General features: G+C 45.5%; 2 pseudogenes; one reads left to right on the forward strand and one right to left on the reverse strand.

Moving 5' to 3' along the window:
• Positions 1-650: 650 nt before the first annotated feature.
• Positions 651-16,553, reverse strand: LOC136536572 (alpha-galactosidase 1-like; annotated as a pseudogene).
• Positions 16,554-16,632: 79 nt separating this feature from the next.
• LOC136536574 (auxin-responsive protein IAA5-like) lies at positions 16,633-19,332 on the forward strand (annotated as a pseudogene).

Raw genomic sequence — 19,332 nt, forward strand, 5'->3', positions numbered from 1 at the left:
ACTACCTCTTTTTTTAAAACTAACTGCGCCCCCTTTGCGCCTCTGCTCTACTAGTCTATACACAAATTATACGTGCCAGAAGACGCCTAGTAGAGGCTACTGGACACATGGAAGAAGGTACTAATCACCTTTGGGTTTGTCTGCCACTGGCACGGAAATGCGGTGGCCCAAGGCAGTTCAACGCATGTCTGTGTTTGTTTACTTGATAAAAGCAAACGGGCAGCAGACCAGAGCAATATACGGTCCTGCCTCTGGAGCCTGCTGCTTGGCGTTGGAAGCATGCTCTGATCAGTGATGGTCCGGCCGGCCGGAATGCCTGTACACGCAGTGGGGTTCTTCACTTCTCTTCATGTATATCATACATACCTCACCTTTGATGTCTTTGCTTAAAATGCCAGAAGCGCCACCAACCTGTCCTGATTGCCTGCCAGCGTGGTGCGTGCCTTCCACCATCGGGTGGTTTTGATACACATCCACCTCAAACTGCTGGATTCCATACGATATACAACATAATTCAAAATATTGCTTCAACTGGGCGCCGGACGTAGGGACACCAAACTGACGTCGCGATGCAGTCCGCTTGGTTTGGGATGAGAAACCTGCCTGGGCCGGTGCGGTGGATTTCGGTTCCCAGTTGGCCTGCGCGGCGTTTTGCTCTCCATTGGTCCGCTACAGCGTGCCGATAGGCTAACCATGAGGGCCCAGTGTCTCCGTTGAGTCGAGAGCATCTTTCCCCAAGAGACGGACACGGCACAATAAAAGGAACAAGAAACATTCTTTGGTGATTGATTCCACGTGTATGCAATCAGCCTGCAGTACAAATGAATCGCCTGTTATGGTATCAACCAGTGGTGATGTCGCCTGCCGTATGCGGCGTGGTGTAGTGAAGTTCACTGGATGTGGATCCTGGGCTTGAGGACGAACATCCTGCACGAGTGCGGCGCGACGTCGAAGCTCATCTTGTCCGTGAACGTGGCGTCCACCGTCTCGTGCTGCCACACACAACAACGACACCCGAGTCAGTGTCAGCCAAGGCTCGCTGGTTCGCTGACCGATTCGCCCATGCGTATGCTCAGCGCTTACGTATCAGCCACAGGTCCCTGGCATCGACGAGCGTGCCGGCGGGGAGGCCGATGTCGTCCCAGTGCGCGGTGATGGTGGCCTCGTCCTTGGCGTGCCGGTTCAGGAGCACCACCGCCGTCCGGTACTCGGAGAGCGGCGCCGCCCAGATCTCGCTGCTGCCCTCCATCCGCACCTTCTTCCCCTGCACGCAACGCAACGCATCGCATCGCATGCCCAAACAGGACAGGAACCGTCCATCGCCTCGCCGTCAGTAAACTGAAACGACTGGGATGGGAATGCTGCTGGTCACGCTCGGCGCGCTCACCTTGGTTCACGGCGATCACCTCGTTGTTGGCCAGGATGTCGCACGTCTCCTGCGACATGTGCCTCACGTCGCAGCCGATGATGAGTGGCGCCTGCACACATTCATTGGAAAGGCCCGGACAAGTTCAGACAAGATCTCTAACTGGCCCCAAATGCTCTGTCTGTACTGTACCAAGATGCAGAGAGAGGCAGAGAGCAGGTATGTGCGCCTGCAGTCTCACCTTGGAGATCGCCCAGAGGCTGAAGTGCACGACGTACTCGCTGTTGGTCATGCCCCCGTTGCCCACCTCCAGCATGTCCGGATCTGCACGCCAAACCACCGGAGAAGTATGAACATGAAACACGTCGTCGGAACTAGGATCCGTTCCATCCGCCGGGGCGCGCGTACTCCGACCACACCTCGTTCTGGTCCGCCGTGGTGATCATGCTGGAAGAACGCCGGTAACGACAGGTATCATATCCTTATCCTCTCAGTGAAGCAAACAATCTGGACAGGACAGGACAGGACAACGGCGAGGCCGCAACGCAAGAAGCAGTGAGTCAGAGGTCGATGTTCTGACCTGTCCCAAGTGTCGGCGATGTCGTTGGTGGTCCTCCAGCTGTTGCCGTAGGCCGCGCCCCACTTCGCCGGGTGCATGTCGCCCCTAGCGATCGATCCCCGGCAAGGCGAGAGGCATGAGTCAGAGTCACTCACTCGGCACGAAACCGATCATGGTGATCAAGAGACGTCTGGTTACCGTACCATTCGCAGAGCGAGAAGTAGATCGGCCGCCCCACCTTCATCAGTGCTCTGCTCATCTCCGGGTACCTGTTCACGTGCCACAAAACCTGTCAGGTAGTACGTACATTTACTCGGCTGCCTGAAGTACCTCAGACAGTCACATGCCGATGTGATGATGCCATTACCATCGATCAGGGAGATGTTTGTTACAATCGGATGTGTACCTTTGTGTAACCCGTAGATCCGGAGACGACCTTTTCTTTAGGGTTCCTTTAGTCGCCCTGGGACAGTAGCATCGTGACCTCGCGGACACCGGTGCCGAGGCAGCCCCAGCTCGGTGGCGAGGTACAGTGGTGCCGGCGGTAACGCTGCAGGGGTGACGGCGGAGACCCTGCAGGCGCGACGGTGAGGTTGGTGGACACATCCCGTCGCTGGCAGCACTTCTTTAGGATCGGATTAGGGTTTTCTGTAGGTGGGATGGCGGCTCCAGTAAACCTCGTCAACCGAGCCTTGATCCCCACCTTCCTTTTATGTGTGCTGTGCGACAGGGGCCCACCAACCGTATTATGGTTGGGCTCTCCCGATCAGGGAGCAGAGACAAGGGCCCAATAGGCCGTTGGGCCTATTAGTGGAGATCAACTAACATTCTCCCCCTTGATCTTATTCCATCTTTCAATTTCATATCATTTACTTTTGTTCATTCCATTACAGATTAGCGCATAGAGCATGTCTCATCGTCACGGTCCATTACCGATAGACTTAGCAGCTACAACACACTACTCTGCTCTTAAATAGATACTTATCTTTGGGCCTTCTTTTGTCCAGGAATTTTAGGCTTTCCCTTAAAACCATGCTAGCTACATGTTCTCTGAACACCATGTTCTCTGAACATATTGGGTGGTAAGCCTTTTGTAAGCGGATCCGTGAGCATCTTTTCTGTACTTATATGCTCAAGACTTATGACTTGATCCCGGACTTTATCTTTCACAACATAATACTCTATGTTAATGTGTTTGGCAGCACCACTTGACTTATGTTGTGAGCATCCTATACTGTCAGATTATAATCGCAGTATAACTTTAGTGGTCTATAGATGTCGTCAACCACCTTTAAACCGGATATGAACTTCTTTAGTCAGTTCACCTGCCCGTTGCCTCATAACACGCTACAAACTGTCATACATTGTGGACGATGTAGTGATAGTTTGCTTTGAGCTTTTCCATGAAATAACTCCTCTTTGCGAGATGATAGAAAATCCACGTCTAGATATATATTCACTCTTGCATAATCAGAATCTGAATATCCCACTATGTGGAGTCAATCAGATCTTCTATACGTCATCATGAGGCCTTTCATTCCTTACAAATAACGCAAGACTTTCTTTATCAATTTCAGTATTCTGTTCCAGAATTGCTCTAGAATCTGCTAAGTAAAAATCCGGTAACAAATGCCAAGTCAGGGCGCGTACATACTTGAGCATGTTGCAAGCTTTCGACAGCTGAAGCATATGTAACCACTTTCATTTGATTGAGCTCATATTAGTTCCTGGGGCATTGAAAATCCCCATATCTGTCGCCCTTAACTATAGGAGCAGGTGAGGGACTACATTTGTGCATACTGAATTTCTTTAAGATTCTTTCTATGTATGCCTTTTGTGACAGTTCTAATACCCCTTTTTCTTCTATCTCGATGAATCTCGATCCCTAGAACGAACGAGGCTTCTCCAAGATCTTTCATATCAAAATTTTGAGGACAAAACTTCTTTGTCTTCAGTTGTTGACTGACATCACTACTAGCAAGTAAGATATCATCCACATATAGGACAAGGAAGATAAACTTCATATTCTTAAACTTTATATAGACATAATTGTCCTCTACATTTTCTTTAAAACCCAAAGTGCCTTATTGTCTGATCAAACTTCAAGTACCACTGTCTTGAAGCTTGTTTTAATCCATAAATGGATTTCTTTAGGCGGCATCCCATTCATTCTTTTTCTTCCATGACTAAACCTTTCGGTTGTGCCATGTAAACATTTTCCTCTAAGTCTCTGTTGAGAAATGACGTCTTTACATCCATATGATGTAATTCTAAATCGTAATGTGCCACTAATGCCATTATGATTCTGAAGGAAACTTTACATAAGACTAGAGAAAAGGTCTCATTGTAATCAATTCCTTCTCTCTGCATAAAGCCTTTTACCATAAGTCACGCTTTATATCTCTCTATATTCCCTTGAGAGTTAAGCTTTGTTTTGTAGACCCATTTACAACCTACTGTTTTGGCTCCTTTAGGAATTATTTCCAAATCCCAAACTTTATTGGCATTCATCGATTTCATTTCATCTTCCATGGCCTCAAGCCACTTTGATGAATGATCACTTCTCATGGCTTCTTCAAATGAGGTGGGATCATCCTCCATTTAAAATTCCTTAGTGTTATACACTTCATAATCAGCAGAAATAGCTGATTTTCTAACTCTTTGAGACCTTCTAGGGGCCTCTACTTTTGACACATCTTCTGTTTGAGGTTGTTGTTGATCCCCCTCATGTGTGGCAATAGGTTCTATAGAATCCTGAAGAACAGGTTCCTCATCGTCATTCATTGTTGCCACAGGTGGGATAACAATAGGTGCTAGCACCATAGTATCTAGCACTGTCGGTGTAGTGACAGTAGGTAGTGAGAAAATTGGCTCATAAATTATTAGAGTGGGCGCATACACCCGCTTCACTTCAAGGTCAATTTCTCGAGCTACCATGCTCCCCCTCATCAATTCATCCTCTAGGAAGGCTGCGTGTCTCGTTTCCATAAACTTTGTATGTCTCTCTGGACAGTAGAAAACGAAAACCTTTTAATTTTTCTATGTAGCCAATGAAATGACAACTTACTGTTTTGGGATCTAACTTCCCAATGTTTGGGTTAAATACTTTAGCCTCAGCAGGGCTCCCACACACACACGCAAGTGGTTTAGTGAGAGCACTCTTTCTGTCCACAACTCATACGGTGTTTTGGGCACCGACTTACTTGGTACTCTTTTGAGAATATGAATGGGGTTTTTAACGCCTCCATCCATAGACTCAACTATAAGGTGGAGTAACTTATCATACTGCCCACCATATCCATCAGGGTACGATTGATTCTTTTAGTTACTCTATTCTACTGAGGTTCGCCCGGTGTAGAATACTGGGCTACTATGCCATTCTTTTAGGGTATACCGACCGTAGTACTCCCCCACGGTCAGACCTGACTATCTTTCTCTTTAAATTGCGTTGGATTTTAACTTTTGCCTTAAATATCTATATTTATCCAATGCTTCTGTTCTTTCTTTGATTGGATAAATGTAGACATAACAGGAGTAATCGTCTGTGAATGTTATGAACGAATCATTTCCATCCATACTCTTTACAGGAAACTGACCACAAATGTCTGTGTGAATAATCTATAAATTCCTGCATTTCATTTGGCATCTTTCTTAATCTTCTTTACATACTTTCCTTTTATGCATTCCCTGTATTATTCTTAATCTGATAGCTCTAATGGAGGAAGAATATCATTCTTAACTTTTTCTTTCTATTCTCCCCCTCGAAATATGGCCTAAACGATAGTGCCATAATTTCGACAACGCATCGTGAACTCTCTTATGACAACATTTCTAGAGTAACACTCTGTCACCAGCTGTTTTATCAGCTGGGTAGCATGTCTTTGAAGAGCCAGTAAACTGACTCTTTATTCTATCGAGGTACTCGGTGACTGTATCACACTCTGGGATTGAGCCCACAATTGCAGGTTCAATCATGTTCTTTATCACAGCCAAAACATTTCTTGTTGACAGTGACCCACTTCCTATGCACAAAAGTCATAGGACTATCTTTTGGGATTCAAAATCCCTCTCTTTAGTTGCCTAAGTGGCATCATTCTCTTTTGTCTCCCTCACCGGTGCCACAAACTCAGTGGAACACGGTGAGGTGACTACCCAGTCCACCTTAGATAAGATGAAAACCAGGTCAAAACTTTTCTTAACATAAAATTAACACCATTTGCATGCCTTGATTCCAACGTTGGTCAAAATCAAAACATACAACTATTCTTATACACTAATTCTACATCACCGTTGGGCAGAAATAGAATTAATGCATAAATCATTAACTTTCACAACTGTTCTCATACACTAATTCTACATCACCGTTGGACAGAAGTAGAATTAATGCATAAATCATTAAAATTATCAACTTTTCTTATACACTAATTCTACATCACCGTTGGGTAGAAGTAGAATTAATGCATAAATTATTAAAATTACGATATTGTTATTAACAACGTTGGTGAGAAAATAACAACATCATAATCATGTCAAAACTCTTTTTCTCCAATTAAATACCACATTGGTTCAAAAATAACTGGAGAATCAACATTTTCTTTAGCAGCGGAAAAAATCACTTTTTCTCCAATTAAATACCACATTGGTTCAAAAATAACTAGAGAATCAACATATTTACTTTGGCTGTGGAAAAATCCTCTTTTTCTTGAATTTTACCCACATGGAAAATTGCTTTTTCTATTTCCTTTAATCCATTAATCAATTTTAAGGAAATAAACATTTACTGGAAAAACTTTTTTTTTCTCCAGTTAAATATCACGTCGGTTCAAAATCACTGGAGAATATACTTTTTCTTTAGCAGCGGAAAACATATACTCAATTTCTTGAATTTTACCCATAGGGAAAAATTATCTTTTCTATATTTTCTTTTGAGCCAATTTGCATTTTCAATTTTCCAGAAAGTAAAAACTTTTCTGGGAAATAAAAATGAAAAAGACTCCTTCGTTTTGGGCTCAAAACCCCGGCAACAGTTCGGCCAAGCCTTACTCTCAGGCCAGCCCATCTTTCTCGCGCGCGCGCTGCCTTCCTGGGCTGCAACATGGGCCTGGGCCAGCAAAGCGCCGCGGCGCGCTCACCCGCCTGGGCTGAAAGCCTGCCCGCTCAATCTGAGCCGTCCGATGGAGATCGACCGCTGCGCGTCGATTTCGCGCCAACAAAACCCGCGGCCGCGGCCTCCGACCTGAAACCCTAGGTCATTCGGCCTTCTCCTCTCTCTGTCTTCACCGCTCTCTCTCTTCACAGCGCAGCTTATAACCGAGAGCGACCGAGAGCGAGATGGCGAATGAGCGGGCAGTGGAGCGAGGCATGGCGCCGTCGCCGGCCCCCTCGCCGGCGCGCGTGCTCCCCAACGGGTGAGCACGCTGCCGTCGAGCGGCCTGGCCGCGACGCTTCCTTGGCCGAGCCCGGCGAGCCAGCTTCCCCGGCTCGGCTTCTTCTCCCGCGCCGGCGAAGGGACATCCCGACGCACGGCGAGTTAGATCCACCCCTTCCCCCTTCGGATTTGTATTGTTCTTCTTTTTCTTTTCGGAGTTCATCCGAATGGGAAACTAGGGTTAGGGTTAGGGTTCCGACCCTTGTTCTTTTCTCTTCTTCTTCCCCAATCGGATCTAGATCTTGTTTGCTTTTCTTTGTTTGACCAATTAGGGTTAGGGTTCGTGTGCCGACCCCTTTTCTTTGTTCTTTTTCTTTTCGCTTGTTCACCCGAAAAAGGGGATCTAGGGTTAGGTCTTAGGGTTCGGCCAAATCCGAACCCACTCTTCTTCTTTCTCACGCGAGTTAGGGTTAGAGTTGGGAAGAACACTCTTTCTTGTCAGATCCAAACTGGATTTGATATTTTCTGTTCTTTGTTGTGCGCCGTCGAACGGTGCGGCTTCTTTCCCCACGCGGTGGCGGTGGTGACCGAGGTTCCAGTGACGTCCGCCACCCCCGGTCCTTTCCCTTTTCTTTTACCCGGTTAGGGTTAGGGTTACACAGAGGCAACCTAGCTCTGGTACCATTGTTAGAATCGAATGTGTACCTTTGTGTAACTCGTAGATCCGGAGACGACCTCTTCTTTAGGGTTCCTCTAGTCGCCCTGGGACAGTAGCGTCGTGACCTCGTAGACACCGGTGCCGAGGCAGCCCCGGCTCGGTGGCGAGGTACAGTGGTGGCGGCGGTAACGCTGCAGGGGTGACGGCGGAGACCCTGCAGGCGCGACGGTGAGGTTGGTGGGTACATCCCGTCGCTGGCAGCACTTCTTTAGGATCGGATTAGGGTTTTCTGTAGGTGGGATGGCGGCTCCAGTGAACCTCATCAACCGAGCCTTGATCCCCACCTTCCTTTTATGTGTGCTGTGCGACAGAGGCCCACCAACCGTATTAGGGTTGGGCTCCCCCGATCAGGGAGCAGAGATAAGGGTCCAATAAACCGTTGGGCCTATTGATGGAGATCAACTAACAATGTTCAGATGGACAGGGAGGGGCTCAGGGAAGGAGGGCATGTGTGTGTCTGACTGTCTGACCTCTCCAGCGGCCTGAGGTCGCCGTTGTTGCTGTTGTCGTACTTGAGGTAATCCACTCCCTGCGTGCGTCGACACAGCCAATGAACAGGTCGCAAATCACACATGATCTTCCCTTGAAAAAAATGGTTTCCGATGGGGGCAGATGCTGCCTTTTAACTCACCCATGCCGCGAAGGTCTTGGCGTCCTGCTCCTCGTGGCCGAGGGACCCGGGCTGGACCTTGGCGCAGGTCTGGAACCTGCAGAGACAATTGTTACACAGACGGAGACGGTGGTGGTGAAAACTGAAAAACAAGTGCAGGGGCAAGCAAGCTGTTCGTTCCCCTCGGGTTAATCAGCATGTTCGTTTGTTGATTTCAGCCAGCCCAAACCAGCCAGCCAACAGTATTTTTCTCTCATATTAAATCAGAACCAGCCAGCTTAAACCAACCCAAAAATCAACCAACGAACAGGCCGAATGAATGGTGTGGGCAAGCAGAAGCAGGTTTCTCTTCAATCTCACCCGGCGTCGGAGTAGACCCCAGCTTGAGCCCCTTGCTGTGCACGTAATCCGCCAGCGCCTTGATCCCGTGCAGGAACGTCTTGGTGTTGGCCACCAGATTCCCCTGCAACGCCCGGATCAGGTGCTTACTGCTTAGCACCAATTGCTATTCAGTTCAGTTAAGTTCAGACTTGAAGCATCGCTTGTATGTACCTTAGCATCACGTTGTGGCTCTGCCCAGCAGTCATCTGAGAGATGGGGAGAGAGAGACGAACAAGAACACATGTAATAATAAGTTAATAACCCATTCAGTTCAATTGAAGATTTTTTTTTATCGTCCGAAAAGAAAAGAAAAGGTATCAACAAGTAGCTGAAGAAGTCGGGAGACTAGCGCACCGATGTTGACGTATCTGTAGCCGAGAGCAGCGAGAGAGAAAGAAAGAAAGAACCAGATAAGAGCGCAAGCTCATCATCAGCTGCTTTAGTCAGCAAGCAAGCAAAGCAAGCTCGACTGCTAGAACGCGAAACTGAAGAACAGAGGAAGTACTAAAGATGGTAACGTGCCCCGATACCCGATATCCGACGGGTATTTGATCCATTAGGGGATAAGGATGAGATTATATCTTTACCCGCGGGTATCTAAATGGACAAGAATTCATCACCGACGGGTATAACGGGTACTGGAACATTCCCTGCTTACCCGTCCCCGTTACTCGTTAGCGAACCCGACTATTTGAGCTGTCATGCAAGTATTAGGTCCAAAGAAGCTCAACATAGGTATTTTGGTCCAAATCTGAACAAATATATATATATATATATATATATATATATATATATATATATATATATATACTGTTTTGCAGCTGGCTATAAAATAACTTATTCTGTGGCCACTTTGAGTTACGATAGTTACTATGCTAATTTACGAGACTACAGTAACTTCTTACTAAGTGATTTACTATAACATTATGATAAATATCACCGTCAGTTGTAGTAACACAAGTATCGTAAATGCATATTCATGTTATCGTAAATTGGTACAAACATTATCGTAAATCAAGGTGACTATAGAATAAGTTATTCTATGGCCAGCTGCAGAATAGCCTTATATATATATATATATATAGTTTGTGTGTTCTAGGAACTCTAGTTCAATTTTTCCTCATCATCTCCGCCAGCAGCACAAGCACGCCTGCCTCACGATCGCTCATGCCCCTCGCTTCCTCAGTTCGGTCTCTCTGCCACCTTTGCTTGTCCTCCTCGCAACCTCGCTCCTTCTCCTCGGCATCTCCGAGACTCCGACACTTATACCCGGGTGAAGAATAAACGTCTCCGATTACAAAGTTACGACCCCAAGTGTCCTTTTTTATCGGGTATGCAGTACCCGTCGGGTATCTATTACCCGACCGATGCCCGATGAGTACGGGGATGGGCAAGAATCTATATCCGAGACAGTTAACGGGGACGGAGACGGGATAAATTCTCCGTAGTAGGCACTACCTAAAAAATATTTTTTAGCAACGGTTCAAATTTTTTGTAGGGGCGGCTGGTGATGGAGCCGCCTCTACAGTGACGTGCTCGGATGTCCAGACATCAGCCGCCCCTACAAATGGAACAGCAGGAGCGGCTGGGTCTGATTTGTAGGGGCGGCTCAATCACCAGCCGTCCCTAGAGTTACTATTTGTAAGGGCGGCTGGTGATTGAGCCGCCCCTACAAATGCCCCCGTATATATAGCTCCGATTTGTAGGGGCGGCTTAATCACCAGCCGCCTCTACAAATAACCCACATACAATACAGCTGCAACATCTTCTTTCTCCTCGGGTCACTCACTCCAATCCGTGAAAAAAAGGTGGAGAGGCTTTGGACACCTCCCAAAAATTGCTCTACTAAGGAAAAAGGTTTTGATCTCAAATTTTTTTGTGAAGAGGTTGTAGAAGGTAAGAAAATAATATTCCATACTTTTTTATAAGTTTTAATGGTTGGTTAGTGAGTAATTAGAGTTTTGTTTCTCTCTCTCTTCTATGGTGCTTGAGCTACTTATGAAGCCAATTAGACCAAAGTTTTAAATGTACTAGGATAAATTAAGGAGGAAAACAAGATCATACCCTTATTTGGTCCATGTTTCTTGATTTTAGTGAACAATTAGTTAGTTTTATGGATGTTTTATGAGCATGTGGATCTAGATCTAGGGTTTGGTTTTTTTATTAATTTTAATTTTGTAAATTTATGTTTGATAAAATTGGACTATGGTTTGTATGAAAGATATTGGGTAAAGTATAATTGTTGCTAATTATTATCTTTGAAATTATTTATTGTAATCAATAAATATGTATTTTAATTATTTATAGATAAATGGGCCATTAATTAATTTTCCTCTACCATGGTGTGTTTGTATGCTTCATATAATTATATTAGATTTATATTCATATATATCTAAAGTATATACAATTATTCTCAAGTAATTATTAATTTATTTTATTTTTATATATATCTGAATAAGTAGTCCTATAATATTTATTTTGTTGTTGTTGTAAAAGATGAAGTACATGAACTCTTGGATGTATGGTTCATTAAGGTTCAAGGCAGGTTTCTGTGAAGATGTGGATAAATTTATTGAAGCCGTAAAGAAGCATGCAACAACATTGAAAAAAATAAGGATACAATTATTTGCCCATATAAAGATTGCAAGAACCGTATGGCATGGATAGATGTGACTATCATCAGACCACATTTGATTATGCGAGAATTTATTGAGGACTACACAGTGTGAATTCATCATGGTGAAACAGTTATTGTTAACGATGAGGATGATGACGAATACGACGACGAAACCATAGAATCCCTGTCCCAATATTCAGCAGAGCTTGAGGCATGAATGAATTTTAAGTTTGGCAATGAACAAGGTGGTGATGCTGATGCTTGGGATGGTAACGACAAAGGTGGCGCCAATAATGATGGTGGAGCACGTATCGGGGATGAAGATGATTTGGAGGACATGATTCGAACCCTTGGACCAGAGATTTTACTAAATAGTTCGAAAGGTCTAGAAAATTTGGAAAGGGTGACAAAAGCATCGAAGGAGACTGTGTATGGTGTTGAAAAAGGTTGTCCGATACATTGGACATTACTACATTTTGTGCTTGAGCTGCTCATCCTAAAGGCTAAGTATGGCTGGTCAGCCTATAGTTTCAATGATCTATTGCATCTCCTGTCATGGGTGCTGCCACAACCAAACTCAGTTCCCACCAACACATACCAAGCGAAGAAGGTCATAAGTCCATTGACAATGGGGGTTGAAAAAATCCATACATGCCCCAACCACTGTATACTTTTTCGTGGCAAAACGTTTAAGTCACTGGATAAATGTCCCTGGTGTGGGACCAGCCGATACAAGAACAATGACCTTTACGGCGGGGATAAAGCCTCCACGGGGACAATGCCTCTGCTCCACGACCTTAAGACACAACCACGACTACTAAGCCTAAGAGGAAACGAGGGGATAGAAAAGGAAATCTATATCCAGATAAGACATGCTATGTGATAATGGTAGTCTGGCCAACAGGGGAGATCCTTGAACCAAAGGAAATAAGAGGACGATTCCGTAATGCGATTGTGGCCCTAGTAAGAGATAAATTAAACTCAGCAATCCCTAACTAGAAAGAGGTACTAGAGAATAAAAAGAATGAACTATGGGATAGACAGTTGAAGCTCAATTTTAGATTTTCGGAGGGTAAGCATGAACTGGTAAAAAATGCTTTCAGGATGATGGGAGAGTCATTCTGACATTGGAGGTCAGAGCTCAATACGAAGTATATCTAAAAGGGGTTAACTTCCTTCAACGAGTTTGGCAAAATAACTCCTAGTCAATGGGAGGAGCTCGTGGCTCAGAAGACTTCACTGGAGGCATTGGAGCTCAATGCCTATAACACCGAGCTGGCGAAGAGGAACAAACACCACCATTATCTAGGCCTCGGTGGCTACTATGCTAAGGAAGAGCAGTTTAGAAAGATGGACGAAGAGACCGCAGCTGCTGGGAATATCGATGTGATAAATTTGAAAGTATGCTCAAGGAATTGGATATATGTGAGGAGTACAGAATCATCCGGCAGTAATCTTAAGTTTGATAAGCCAGAGACCCAAGAGGCAGTATCAAAGATACTAAAATATGCTGAAGACAAGGAGAAGAACTCATTCAATCCTTTCAGAGAGAGGGACGAGCTTAGACTTGGCTTGGGAAACAAGGAGCACACTGGCCACACCAGGGGGCTAGGAAAAAGGACGACCTGGAAGCAAGGATTCGAAGAGTATAGGCACATGTACAAGAAACATGGCAGAGTCCGGGAGACTAGTCTTGAGCTCCAAGTGAAGGCTTTAGTTGCGAAGGCGCTGGAGGAGCAAGGACTGTCTATGGAGCCATGGATATTAGTGACGCCGCCGGAAGAACTGGCATTAGTTGGCAGCCCTTCGAAAGTTCCTAGCAGCCAAGGTTCTACTGTAGCCATAACCCTCGTCGATCGCATACGGGAACCAACTAGTTGCACCTTGGTGTTTCTCAGCGGCCGGCAAAACACTGTGACGGAGGTGGCAACGGGTGTGGCACATCCTCTCGGTGGCTTACACCACAATAATAAGATACCGTCAGACTACACTAGGGTCGAGGAGCATACAGTGAAGCTCGAGTTCATGAAGTGGAGGATAGACTACGCAACTCCCGGGGGACTGGTGTTACTTAAAGACGTTATGGGGCAGTTCATCCTCTGGCACAAATGGGACATTATATTGACTGCTTCTTCACCGCCTCCCCCTCTCCTAAATTTGGAGCGAGTTGTTGAGGTTAGGGAGATATTTTCATCGTCTCGTGACCACCACATTCCTGAGATGCCACATTCTTCCCTGCCTCCTAGCAGGCATGTGCCTGATAAGATGCCACAACCTTCTCTAACTTGTACCGAGCAAGTGCATGATGATATACCACAGTCTTCTCAATAAGCACAGCCGATACATGAACGAGTGCCTCCTAAAGAAGGTGATGCACAAGAAGATGAGGACTTGTCTGAATGGGAACTTCGAAAAAAGATTCCAATCAACATAAGGCCAGTTTATATTCCGATCAAAGACGTCTCGTCGGTGTCCAAGTGGTATTTTCATGACCAGTTCAAGCCTGAGAACCAAGTTAAAAAAGTCCCATCACGGGGTTCTGAGGAGGCCGTCACTAGCAAACTCCACCAAATTACAAAGTAGTATTCAAATGTTGATGCCATCGAATGGTCAAAGGATTGCTCGAAAATATATGAAAGACGCAAGCCCTTCCTACCAAACTGGGACATCCAGCGCCTACCACTTGGAATGAGAAGGTTCCATGATTGGTACTTGCGTGTCTCCCAACGAGCATAGATCTCATACAAGCATGCTTCCCCATCGACACATTTGGAAGCCCAACCGGAAAAACTGTCTTTAACTTCGATGACATGCACACATGCTTTCACCTGGGAGAAATAGAGATGAATCTAATTCGCACGTGGTGCCTGTAAGTCCTTGTCCTCCCGATATGATATGAATGTAATCTTTGAATTTTGTTGTAACTAACCCACGCCGTGATTTATAGAATGCAAGTGCACATTGTCAAACAAATGCCAAGTGTGAAAGCCGGGTATCTAGACCCTCAAGCTATAGCCCAAACAAATTTTAATTACCCTAAACGGTGGACACTGGATGCCAAAGAGCTAGTTGCTATAAAGACTCTTCGGGAGAAAGAGCGCATCTGTATGGTGAAACTAAGGGAAGAGTCCCTTAAGGTTGCGGCATATATTGCCCTGGCTTTCAAAAATCTCCAACATTCTACTATATGGCTACCATACAACTTCGAGTAAGTTCAACTCTATACTTAAAGCTTTGTTCGATATATTTTATTCGATGCAAAAGAGCTTATCTAGTTCTATGATTAAATCCATGCAGCAACCACTGAATTTGTATAGCCGTCGATGTCGGGAGGAGCATGGCATGGGTCTTTGATTCATTAGATAGGGACACGGTGATATACAAAGACTTCATATCGATTCTCAAGACATATACATATCGACAATCCTCATTAGCTTATATGTTTGTATACATACTTGTAACGTTCACTTTTGGATACTAACAAGTTGTATTTGCTAAAATAATTCGAACAGGGCATTTAGGTTCTATGTCACTAATCATCATGGAAGACATGATCCAGTAAGAAAGGAAAAGCTGGCTATAAAAACACTATGTGCGATAAGTATAACTTACTTCTTCAGTACTCTATTACATGGCTGTCAAAAGCATTACTTAACATTTTCATATGCAAAACTCACAGTGCCCCAAGCAGAAGCCTGGGAGTGTACATTGTGCATACTATATATGTTCTATGATGAGTAACACCGGTGCCTACAGGAGGCACCCCTTAAAGGTAAGTTTGAACCTTCACCCGTAGTATAAAAACTTCGTACATGGTATGAAATACTAAACCGAAACCTGTTCTCTTGTAGTGGAGAGAAGAGAAAGGAATAAGAGACTCATACAAGGATGACCAACTCTTAGAGCTCGTCGATGACCTTTGCAACTTCATATTGGACCAGATTGTACACGTCAGAGGCGCCTATCATGACCGAGAGTCTGAGTTAGGTACAAATCCTCAGTACCAACACCTTCGTGAGACTGAAAGGCTACTCTAGGACGTTGATAACAATGTGTATGAAATTTGTATATTTAATGATGGATTGTATATATTCTTGTAAATTGGACTTGTAATTGTAGTTTATATAATACTCTTGTGCTTGTAGTCGCGGTCGTGGGGCGTTCGGCAACGCGAACGGGGTTTGGAACGTTGGTCGCGGGGCGTTCGGTAACACGAATGCAGTTCGGGTTTGGAACGTTGGTCGCGGGGCGTTTGGCAACGCGAACGCTGATCGTGGGGCGTTCGGCAACGCGAACGCGGTTCGGAACGTTGGTCGCGGAACGTTCGGCAACGCGATTTTGAATTATAAATTTGATTTTTTTTGTGGGAAAACGTACTGCAGGGGCGGTTCACGCCCCTACAAACAGGTATTGTAGGGGCGGCTGGTACTACAGCCGCCCCTACAAATCGATTTGTAGGGGCGGCTGGTACTACAGCCGCCCCTACAAATCGATTTGTAGGGGCAGCTGGTAATACGAGCCGTCCCTACAAATTGATTTGTAGGAGCGGCCGATAATATGAGCCGTCCCTATAAATCGATTTGTAGGAGCGGCCTGGGAACCGTCCCTATAAATACATGATTTGTAGAAACGGTTCGGTAGGAGCGACTGGCCAAACCACCCTACAAAGACTTATCAGCCGCTCCTAAAAATATTTTTTTTATCTTCTACCCTACTAATTCACCACTTTTTTCTTTGCTAAATCCACACCAAAAAACGTCTCCTACTGAGATGTCCCCCATCCATCCACCCACAAAATTATACCCAGAAAAACAACATCTTTAAAACGGACTGTCCAGATTGCTTATGATTTCTTCTCTCTCCTTGCTCACCCACATCCAACGGTCCAGATTGAGTGTGTCAACCTCCTCGTCCTCCCGCACGCAGCGAACCATCCGTGCGACTTCGTCCCTACGCTCGCGCTCTGGGTTCGATTCCCACCTCCACCTTGTTTTCCCCTTTTTTCCGAAAAAAATGAAAGCTCAACGCGAGACGGCGGCAGCGCCTCCACGCGCAGAAGCGCCCGTGCCTAGGGTTTGGGCGAAGGGCACGGCGGCTGCACATCCTGGCGGCCAGTGCGGCAACCAGATCGCCGCCAAGTTCTCGGAGGTGATCTGCGGGGCTGCGCCGCCGACCCTAACCTCTTCCTCCTCGCCGGTTCCCCATCTCACACTCCGCCTCGGCCTGCTGGGCTCCGAGTCCTCCGACCGCAACTGGGACTGCTGCGAGGATGTCGCGGCCACGCTCTCCCTCGGCCCGCTGCCGGCTGCCGCATCCGCTGGCGTCTCTGCCAAGCGCGCCTTCCCAGACCCCGCCCAGCGCCCTAGCGCTGTCAAGGCTAGCGACGACAAGCAAGCTTCCCCCCGCCGCGCCGCCGGCCGCCAAGTAAGACCCCGCTTCGATTCGTCGCAGGCGTTACTGTTTTGGCTTGGAACTGGACGCCCGGCGGGCTGACCGATGCTGTTCTGTCAATCTGTGCAGAGCGCAGTTGGTGGGATGGCCCCCCATGTGGAGCTACCGGAAGAACACCCTCGCCGCGAGCGCCTCCAAGAGCAAGGTGCGGGCGTAGGAGGCCGCGTCCAGAGGCGGGCCCATGTATGTGAAGGTGAGCATGGATGGCGCGCCCTACCTCAGGAAGGTGGACATCAAGATGTACTCCAGCTACAAGGACCTCTCCATGGCGCTCTGCTTCATCACTGGTGAGTGGTGTTCGGTTCTATGCTTCTGTTTGATGCATTGCCCTCTTGTAATTACACAAGTACTGCGCCGTTCACTGAACAGTTTTTGCACAGTATGTCTTTTTTTCACAAGGATATTTACTTAGCCTGTGATTTTAACGGTCAAAGTGGTCTGCATAAATCATCGAGGAAAGACAGGCTGACTAATGGCTCAAAGGTGGATGCCCTCAAAGACCAGGATTATGTCCTTACATATGACGATAAGGATGCAGACTGGATGCTTGTCAGTGATCTTTTAGAGGAGCATAGAGGTAAGGAAATGAGAGGTTCATGCCTTTGTTTGGTAAGCTAAATCCTGTAATTTGCAGGATTATGCTACCCTGCACTTTGCAGGGTTAGTTGTGGGCATTAGCATAGGGGGTGCTTCAAAGATAGATAGTAAGTGTTTCACTGAAAGTATATGGATTAATTGGCTGTGATCTCTGGACAATTTGACCACAGGATTTGCTGTTTGTATATCGTCTAATATAATTTTGTCATCTATTGCTGTAGTTGATTCCTAACGGAGTAGTAATTTTGATTACATGGGGATATTGTTGTAGGTTTGTATAAATATTAATCACTACTGATGTTACTGTATGCTTTAGCATTATCCTGGATGTATGAGCAATACATAATCTTGAGCAGGTACACTGACTTTTACCTTGATCCAGTTTGGCCTCCGTTTGTATTATATTGCAAGCACAGGCATATAAATATAACTACAATGGATATGAGCCATTGTAGTGAGTGGCTTTTCCTTTAGCAGTGAAACCTTCTCACCTCACTCGCCCCCCCCCCCCCCCCCCCCTAGAGTTTTACCATTGAATTAATACAGCAGTTTATGTTCAGTTTCCTGAAGTACAAGGTTGTGCCTTTAACCTCTATATATTATCTGTTACAAGGTTGCATCATTTATTATTTTCCCTGTGTTACGACAATGACATCGAGCTTAGGGATGATCTCATTGCAATGCCAATTTAAAAGAGCTCCTGATCAAGTATGTTTGCAGCTCACTGAGGTAACTTGTTTCCTTTTTAATAAAAAAATTATCACTACATTGTCAGATCTATTTCAGAACTGTGTCTATCATCTAACCAGCAACACATGCCTTCAGATGGTTGTGTAGTTACTACTGCACTTGCATGGCCTGGTGCAACATGAATAAAATTCAGAAAAATTATACTGCACTTGGTCTATTGCGAGCTCTTTGATTCACCTTGGCAAACTAATATACATCCCATAGGTGAAGTGCAATGCATTTTCATCTTAGCCGTGCAGCAGTTTCTGTCATATCTTTTTTTCTGTCATCTTAACTATGCATGTTAACAACCAGGCCGCGGTGACACTCAGAGCTGGACCAGCTCCAGTAGAAGATCTCGGCCTTAGGTCAGTACACTCTTGTCACAGAGAATGCCAGAACCTTGTCACAGTGAATCCACGGGGCACTTGATTTAATTTCTGGGTGATTTGGCTTGGGCCGTTCATGGCTAGGTTAATTTGTACTGTTTCACTAAACTGACAGGTTAAGAAAATAAAGCTTTTAGTTGATGTAGCATCAGCCAAAGAAAGAAAAACATATTGGCTCAGAAAAGGATACTTTTTTTTGTTTGCCAAATTGAGTGATGTCGTTCATAAAGAAACGAGCTTAGATAATTGCTGCATCAAACACATGGTTGGTGCTAAGAGAGTGGAAGGTATAAGAAAATTATATTATGCTGATAGAGGATCTTGATTAAACACCACGGTAAACAAAAAAACATTAGAGTTTATAATTAAGAATCTCAGTCAAAGCTAAAAAACTTGAGACATTGCCTATATTTTGTTAAGAAATGAGGCACTGACGGATTTACAATATGCAGTGTTTCATGATGATCGTATTTGCTAAATTAATGGCTTGTTGCTCCTGTACTTTCATCACAAAAAATGTATGGAGTATAGTTAATAACATTGACAA

Source organism: Miscanthus floridulus, chromosome 2 (genome assembly GCF_019320115.1).
Source record: "Miscanthus floridulus cultivar M001 chromosome 2, ASM1932011v1, whole genome shotgun sequence".
Taxonomy (NCBI): Eukaryota; Viridiplantae; Streptophyta; class Magnoliopsida; order Poales; family Poaceae; genus Miscanthus; species Miscanthus floridulus.